At 49.3% G+C, this 8524-nt stretch overlaps 1 non-coding gene across 1 annotated transcript; it reads right to left on the bottom strand.

Moving 5' to 3' along the window:
• Nucleotides 1-774: 774 nt before the first annotated feature.
• Nucleotides 775-881, bottom strand: LOC126031624 (U6 spliceosomal RNA). Its single transcript, XR_007503457.1, has one exon. It is a non-coding gene; the product is annotated as a U6 spliceosomal RNA (small nuclear RNA).
• Nucleotides 882-8524: the final 7643 nt, after the last annotated feature.

Here is an 8524-nt window from a genome sequence, read left to right on the forward strand (position 1 = left end):
ATCTTATTTTCCCAGAAAGTAGAGGACTGACTGACTGACTGACTTGGGAGGGATCTTCTCAAGCACTCAAATGTCTTCAGGCCTTCAAAGGCTTAAGAACAAATTTAGATGAGGGTCAGCAATTGAATAGAGGTTAAGGCACTTGCCTTGGATGAGGTCAAACCTGGTCCGAACTTTGAACTACATTTGGTTCTCGCTTTGACAGCACATATACTAAAATTGGTTCCACTAAAACTGAACCCTGAGCACCAGAGCCAGGAGCAACCCTGAGAACTACAATTGGATGTGACCTCCCCTCCCCCAATAAAAGGGAAGGAAGGAGAAAAGAAGGAAAGAAGGAAGGGAGGAGGAAGGAGTAAAGGAAAGAAAATAAAAACTGGCCATTTTATTTTGCTTTTTTATTTGCCTGGAATTTGGGGTCATACCTATTAGTGTTCAGGGGCTATTCCTGACTCTGTGTTGAGGCATGGTGATGCCTGAGAAAACCATATGTGGTGTTGGGGATTTGAATTGGCATCAGAGAAATGCAAGGTAAATACCTTCACCCCTATATTATCTCTCTGCACTCCCCATTTTAAATATTTTTTTGTTTTGGGGTCACACCCAGTGTCCCTCAGGGGTTACTCCTGACTCTGTGCTCAGAAATCACTCCTGGCAGACTTGGGGGACCATATGGGATGCCAGGATTTGAACCACCGTCCATCCTGGGTCGACTATGTGCACGGAAAACGCCCTACCCCTGTGCTATCTCTTTGGCCCCTAAATGATTTTTTTTTTAATATGGAACGCTTCACGAATTTGCGTGTCATCCTTGCGCAAGGGCCATGCTAATCTTCTCTGTATTGTTCCAATTTTAGTATATGTGCTGCCGAAGCGAGCACCCCTAAATGATTTTTAAATGGGCCAGAGGAGCATATAATAGGTAGGGCACTAGCCTTGCATGTAACTGACCTAAGTTTGAATCTCAACATTCTATATGGTATCCAAAACACCACCAGGAGTAATTTCTGAGTGCATGTGCCAGGCCGGATGTGGCCCCAAAACCAGAAAATAAATAAATAGATAAATCAAGTGAGCCTGGAGACTGCTCACAGGCCTAGCACATGCCCACCATCACATGGTGCTCTCAGCTTAGCTGAGAGTCACCCCAAAACAAGAGCAGAGAAAGAGCTCAGTGAACTAGAACATGCTATTCCTGTAGGAGGCCTGGACTTGCTCCTCAGCACCACATGATTTCCCAGGGACCATCAGGAGTAACTACTGAGCACTGAGCTAGGAGTAGCTCTTCAGTACTACCAGATGTGGCCCAAGCACTAGACAAAAACCACCAGAACCAAAACCAACAATGGGAACAACCAATATGGGACATTCATAATGTTGTACAAACACCACCTCTATCTTTTGAGTTCTGAACTGTCTTTTTTCTTTTCTTTCTTTTTCCATTTTTTTTTTGGTTTTGGGTCACACCCGGCAGCGCTCAGGGGTTACTCCTGGCTCTATGCTCAGAAATCGCTCCTGACAGGCTCGGGGAACCATATGGGATGCCGGGATTCGAACCACTGTCCTTCTGCATGAAAGGCAAACTCCCTACCTCCATGCTATCTCTTCGGCCCCTGAACTGTCTTTTTTTTTTTTGGAGGGGGGGTCATATCCGGTGGTTGCTCATGAGTTACTCCTGGCTCTGCACTCAGAAATCACTTCTGGAGATGCTCAGGGACCATATGGGATGCTGAGGATCAAACCTGGGTCAGTGGCATACAAGATAAGCACCTTAAATGCCGTGCTATCATTCCAGCCCCTGAACTGTCTTTTTTTTTAAATTGGAAGAGCCAGAAGATAGCACAGCGGGTAGGCATTTACCTTACAAATGGCTGACCCAGGTTTGATCCCCATCAATCCCATATGGTCCCCTGAGAACCTTCAAGAGTGATTCCTGGGGTCCGAGTGATAGCACAGCAGTAGGGCCTTGCCTTGCATGCGGACAACCTGGAACAGATCCGGGTTCAATCCCTGGCATCCCATATGGTCCCCCCGAGTCTGCCAGGATCGATTTCTGAGCACAGAGCCAAGAGTAACCCCTGAGCAAGCTGGGTGTGGCCCAAAAACAAAGACAAAAAAAAGAATGATTTCCTGAGCTTAGAGGTAAGAGTAGCCCTTGAGCACTGTCAGGTATAGCTCCAAACCAAAAAACTAAAATTAAATTTAAAAATTAAAAAGAGGGAGGTGAGCACAGAGAGCAGGGTGTTGCCTTGCATGCAGTCAGTTCGTGCTCAATATCTTGCACCTCATATGGTCCCCAAGCCCCACAGAGGCAGGAATAAACCCTGAGAACTGCCAGGTAAACCCAGAAAGCACCCAAAAGCGACAATAACAAAAATGTGGGGTCACACGCAACCATATTTGAAGGCCCCTACTAGTTCCATGCTCAGGGACCACATGGTGCTGGGGACCAAACCTGGATCTCCTGAATGCACAGTGTGTGTTCTAGCCTGTTTAAGGATTGCTCTGCACTGCAGAGATAACTTCACCAACGGAGGGAGGTTTGGGACATTGGTGATGGGAACGTTGCACTGGTGATGGGTGATGTTCTTTACATGACTGAAACCCAAACACAATCATGTATGTAATCAAGGTGTTTAAATAAAATATATAAAAAAAAAACCGCACAAACTTTGCATGCAGGGGCCCAGGATTTAATACCTGACACAGCATGATCTCCTTGAGCACTGCCAGGGGCAATGCCTGAGCATCACCATATATAGCCCAGAACCATCAAAAAAAATCCCTTTTTCAGGCCAGGGAGATGATTCACGTGATAGAGTACATACCTTAAGTTTATGAGACCCTGGGTTCAATCTCAGGCCCTCTAGTACTCCTTCAGGTGGCCTTACCCCTCATAATAAAAAACTATAAAAAGTAGGGGCCAGCAAAATAGTACAGTGGGCAAGACTCTTGCCTTGCATACAACTGAGTCCATTTAATCTCCCACACCCCATATTGTCTCCTGAGCACTGTCAGGAGTCATTACTGAGTACAGAACTAGGAGTAAACATTAAGCACCATTGGGTGAGACCCAGCCCCCAATATAGATAAAATAAAATACCTTTATCATTTGAAAGAAAACCTTATACCTGGAGCCAGAGAGATAGCGTGGAGGTAAGGCATTTGCCTTGCATGCAGAAGGTTGGTGGTTCAAATCCATATGGTCCCCCAAGCCTGCCAGGAGCAATTTCTGAGCATAGAGTCAGGAGTAACCCCTGAGGGCTGCCGGGTGTGACCCTCCCCCCAAAAAAAAGAAAAGAAAAAGAAAAAGAAAATTCTATACCCATCAAGCTGTCACTCTCCTCAGAATTATTATTATTTTTATTACTATTATTATTATTATTATCATCATCATTTTGGTTTTTGGGTTTTTTTGTTGCCCCATGGCAAATGTTCAGACCCCACAAAACAAATTCTTTGGATGCTTAATTTCCTTGTTGGTGGAAATGAGGTATTTTTGCACAACTCCAGGGTGCACCCTTTCTAGTTAGACTTTGATTTTGTGTGCATCTTCCAAAGGGCAGTGATATGGGGGAGCATTCATTACACTCAGCACACATGACCTCACATCTGGGTAACCCTGCAAGCAGGGTGGACTTATGTCACATTCTGGGAGACTTAGGCCTCTAGAGTTTGTACCCAGACTCCATGGCCTAGTTTTGGCCAGTCACCTTGACCACAAAGACAGCACTGCCTTTACTGGGACACAAAGGCTCCCAGGTCCCTCCCTCAGCTTTCAGTCTCTCTTGTTCCTCCCAGTCCGGGCGGTTCCAGTCCCGATTCCAGTCCAGTGCACCAGTTCCCAGGGCCTCCATCTGGTGAGTGGCCCTGGTTTGGAGAGTTAAACCAGCTCCAGGGGGTGGGGACTGGATTCTCCGCTGAGTGGGAAGCCCTGAAGCAGGCAAGCAGGATCCAGGGTCTCAGGGTGCTGGGAACTAGGTGGAGGGTGGTGGAAGGTGGTAATAACACCCGCTAAAGAGTTCCCAGAACTTTTGTGGCTTAAAAAAAAAATTTTTTTTTAACTTCAAAAACAAACAACGGAGATCAAAATAGCAAGATTCCCAGAGCACCTGGCTCCCGAGGACCTTTGGGGAAAAGACGGCTGAGGCTTCTGGGCTTCTAGGCCTCTTGTGTTTACTGCAACGAGAATTCAACACTTGGTGGTGTGTCTCTCTGCAAAGGAAACTTTCTGAAATGGAAATAATAGCAGTGCATTCTATTGTGCAGTTTTTTCCAAGAACCCTCTCACATTTACTCTCTCCTGACATTGTTAGGAATGAGGATGGTGCCATTCTCCAGAGGCCTGAAATGCTCAGAACTTACTCCTGGCTCTGTGCTCTGAGATCACTCCCTGGCAGGGCTCAGGGGACCATGTAGGATGCCAACAATTGAACCCAGATTGGTCACATACGAAGCAAGAGTCTTACCTACTTTACTATGGCTCCAGCCCATGCCTCTGCCTTTAAGGATTTCTAATCGCCTTATGTTAAAGGAAAAGGTGGGCTGAGGGGATCTTTGATCATCCAGCCAAGGTGGGTTGGGGTGGGCAGTGACTTTGGATTTTTTTTTATTTTTGCACAAAGAAAAACTGGAAGAACCTCTAAGTCTGTCAAGGAATTGGAGCGAGTGTAGGGCTGGATCAGATGAGCAGAAAGAAGAGCTGGCCTCGCTATAATTTTTTTCATCACCGGAATGAATCTTTTTTTTTTTGTTTGTCTGTTTTGGGGTCACAAAAACAGCAAAAACACAAAAACCTGGCAGCTTTCACGGGTTCCTCCTGGCTCTACAGTCAGAAATCGCTCCTGGCAGGCTCTGGGGACCATGTGGGATGCTGGGATTCAAACCACCGTCCTGAATGCAAGGCAAATGCCTTACCTTCATGCTATCTCTCCAGCCCCACCAGAAAGAATCTTAAAGTCTCTGCATGTGGGGCCCGGGATAGAGCCCAAAATGCTAGTGGCATAGTTGGCACACTGTAGCCCTGGGTTTTATCCCTGGCACCACAGACCTAGGAGTCATTCTAAGCACTATCAAGTCCATGCCAAAAAAGTTACTGGATGTGAGGAGTACCAGTAGGGTCTGGGAGAGCACCTCTTCCAGGTCCTCTCTGCTCCCCACTTTCTAGACAGGGAATTGGCTGAAGGGTGGGGTCTTGCAGGGACCAGGACACCATTTTCCTGGCAGTTAGACCTCACTCCTTAGGAACTGCCTTTTTTTTTTTTTTTATTCAGGCAACCACTCTTTGCCTCTGCCAAGCCCCTAACCTCTTTCAAAAGTGCTTTTTCTTTTTTAATCTCAAGCAGCCTTTGTAGTACAAGGCTTGGAAATTGCAAGTGTATGTGAAAAGCAGCCATGGGGCTTGGCATTACTGGCTGTTTACTGAGTTGGAAGGAGGGAGCTGCCCGCCCTACTGAGTAACTTTGCTCTTCACAAAGATGGCTGATCTCTCTCTCTCTCTAGCTCTCTTTGGTTTTAAAAATGCTTCTGGACGGGAGAGATAGCATAATGATAGGGTGATTGCCTTGCATGCAGCCAACTCAGGATGAACGGTGGTTTAAATCCCTGCATCTCATTGTCCCCTGTGCCTTCCAGAGGCAATTTCTGAGCACAGAGCCAGGAGTGGACCCTGAGTACAGCCTGGTGTGACCCTCCCCCCAAAATAAAATGCTTCTTAGGGTTGGAGAGATAGTACAGTGGGTAGAGTGTTTGCCTTGAATGCAACTGACTTGGATTTGATCTCTCTTGAGCAGCACCTGGAGTAATTCTTGAGTGCAGAGTCAGGAGTAACCAACCCCTGAGTACCGGGGGTGTGGCCTAATCAACAAACAAAAAATCTCTTCTAGGGGGCTGGAGAAATATTATAGTGGGTAAGGCACCCTGGCTTACCTGGGTTTGATTCCTGGCATCACCAGGAGTGGTTCCTGAGCCACAGAGCCAGGAGTAAGCCCTGAGCACAGCTGGATGTGACCCCCCCCACACACACGAAGAAATAAAACACTTGTAGGGCCTTTATTGTTTTCATAACGCTGTCAATAAAAAATAGTAACTAAGATTTGTATCTCATAGGTCTGCAGGAGAGGCCTCAGACTTGCTTCACAGGGAAGAAAACAGAGGTTAGGGAACTGTAAAGATAGAACAGGCTCTCGTGTTTACATGCCACTGACAGGAATTCCATCCTTGGTATTGCATATGATCCCCCAATTCATAAGGTTTCCCGAGCATGCCATGAGTGATCCCTGAACCCTGAATGAAGAGTAACCCTTGAATAATGCCAGGTGTGGCCCATCCCCCACAAAACACCCCAAAGATGTGCAGTGACTTGCTTAAGGTCGCACAGCCAATTAATGAACAGGAGACAAGACCCCCTCCACGTAGGTTCATTGTCCTAATTCCAAGTCACTATTAGTTGTGAACAATAGGGGGACTTACTGTCTATTGTCCAGAAGGAGGGAGGTGGGTGAGTGTGGCAGAACAGGTGCAGCGATGAGTCCCTGAGGGCCCTACCCCCCAAGAATGTCAGACTGGAATTCCAGGAGCCTCTCTTGAGTCGAGTCTTACTCTACCCAGCAAGCACAGATCAACACAAACATGTCTGGGCTCCACGCCTTTGCTTTGGGAAGACCTTTGCAAGCAAGAGGTGACCCCACTTTGAGTCCTTCTGGCCGAGGGGCGGTCTGTGATTGGGGGGGGGAGAAGGATCTCCTCCCCCGACTCCCTGCCTCCCCATACAGCACTACAGCCCAAGGGGCGCCCGTCCGGGCCTGCGACAGATGCTGAGCAGCTGACTCAGTCGATCGGGGCTGGGGGCTGGGGTGGCCTAGGCCGCTGCGACGTGACTCCAGGAACGTGCCAAGGGAAGGGGGGCTGAAGGCGCCAGGCCAAGTCCCGGACACGCCCTCTTGAGAGGCTCCGCCCCCAGGGAGGGCGAGGCCTAGTCAGGAACGCCCCGCCCCTTAGGGGTAAGGCCACGCCTCCAAGCACCGCGGAGATGCTGAGCTCAGCGATTTGCCTGCGGGATGCCGGATGGGAGCGGGTCCTGTCTGATCACGCCCCCTTGATTGAGACTCCGCCCACCCGGGCCGCGGAAACGCTGAGCTAAGCACTTCGGCCGCAGGATGCTGAGTGGGGGACAGGACGGGAGGAGGGGCGGGGCCTGTATTGGCCACGCCCACGAGGTGGGTCCAGCCTCCGAGTTGTCCAAGGAGATGCTGAGCTCAGCGTTTTGGTTTGGGGATGCTGGGTGGGGGCAGGGCAGCGCCTTTCGGGTGAGCACTGGAGAGGGGGAGAAAAGGGCGGCGGGAGGGGAGACCAGGGACGCCCTCACAAACCCTGGGCTGTGCATCTCCTCCAGGGCCTGTTAACAAAGTCGGCTCTGTTGGCATGGGGTGGGGGCCCCTGTGGATGTGCAGAAAACCTTCTGGGGGTGGTCGTGGGAATGTCTGAGTCGCACCACTGGCTACCCTGACTTAGCCCTCCCGAGAACCCCAGGCTTAGAGGCCAGGGCACACAGGGTCAGATTGGTGGTGTGGGCATCCTGGGGCCGCTGTGCCAGTGCTTTAGGGATGTGTCAGCCCACTCCACCTAGTGCAGGGCAAGATGGGAGCTTTATTTAAGTTTGTGTTTTGTTTGTGTGTTCCCTGGTTTGGGGGCCACACCCAGCTCTGCTAGGGGCTACTACCAGTGATTGGGGGGCAGTGAACAGGGGACCATGCATCGCCCTTTTCTGGGACAGACCATAGGCCTCCTGTACTCAAGCAAAGCTAGCACTCATCCGTCTTTCTCCAGCCATTAAGTTTGTTTATTTAGTTATTTATTTATTGGTTTTGGGGTCACACCCGGCTGCGCTCAGGGGTTACTCCTGGCTCTAAGCTCAGAAATTGCCCCTGGGCAGGCTTGGGGGACCGTATGGAATGCCAGAATCCGAATCACTGACCTTCTGCATGCAAGGCAAACGCCTTACCTTCATGCTATCTCTCCGGCCCCAGGTTCGATTTTTTTTAAATTTTGGTTTGGGGGCCACACCTGACCATGCCCAGATATTATTCCTGTCTCCACACCCAGGAATCACTTCTGGCGGTGGTCGGTAGACTATAATAGATACCGGAGATTGCACCTCCAACCCCAAGTTTAAATTTTTACTTAACTTTGGTTTTTTGTTTGTTTTGTTTTGTTTTGGGGCTACACCCGGTGGTGCTCAGGAGTTACTCATGGCTCTGTGCTCAGAAGTCGCCCCGACAGGCTCTGGGGATCTAATGGGATACCAGAAATCGAACCTAGGTATGTCCCAGGTCGGCTGCATGCAAGGCAAACACCCTACCACTCTGCTATCTATCACTCAGTCCCTAAATTTTTTTTTTTTTTTTTGCTTTTTGGGTCACACCCTGTGACGCTCAGGGGTTACTCCTGGCTATGCGCTCAGAAGTTGCTCCTGGCTTCTTGGGGGACCATATGGGACGCCGGGGGATCGAACCTCGGTCCGTCC

This window comes from Suncus etruscus, chromosome 15 (assembly GCF_024139225.1).
Source record: "Suncus etruscus isolate mSunEtr1 chromosome 15, mSunEtr1.pri.cur, whole genome shotgun sequence".
NCBI classification, from domain to species: domain Eukaryota; kingdom Metazoa; phylum Chordata; class Mammalia; order Eulipotyphla; family Soricidae; genus Suncus; species Suncus etruscus.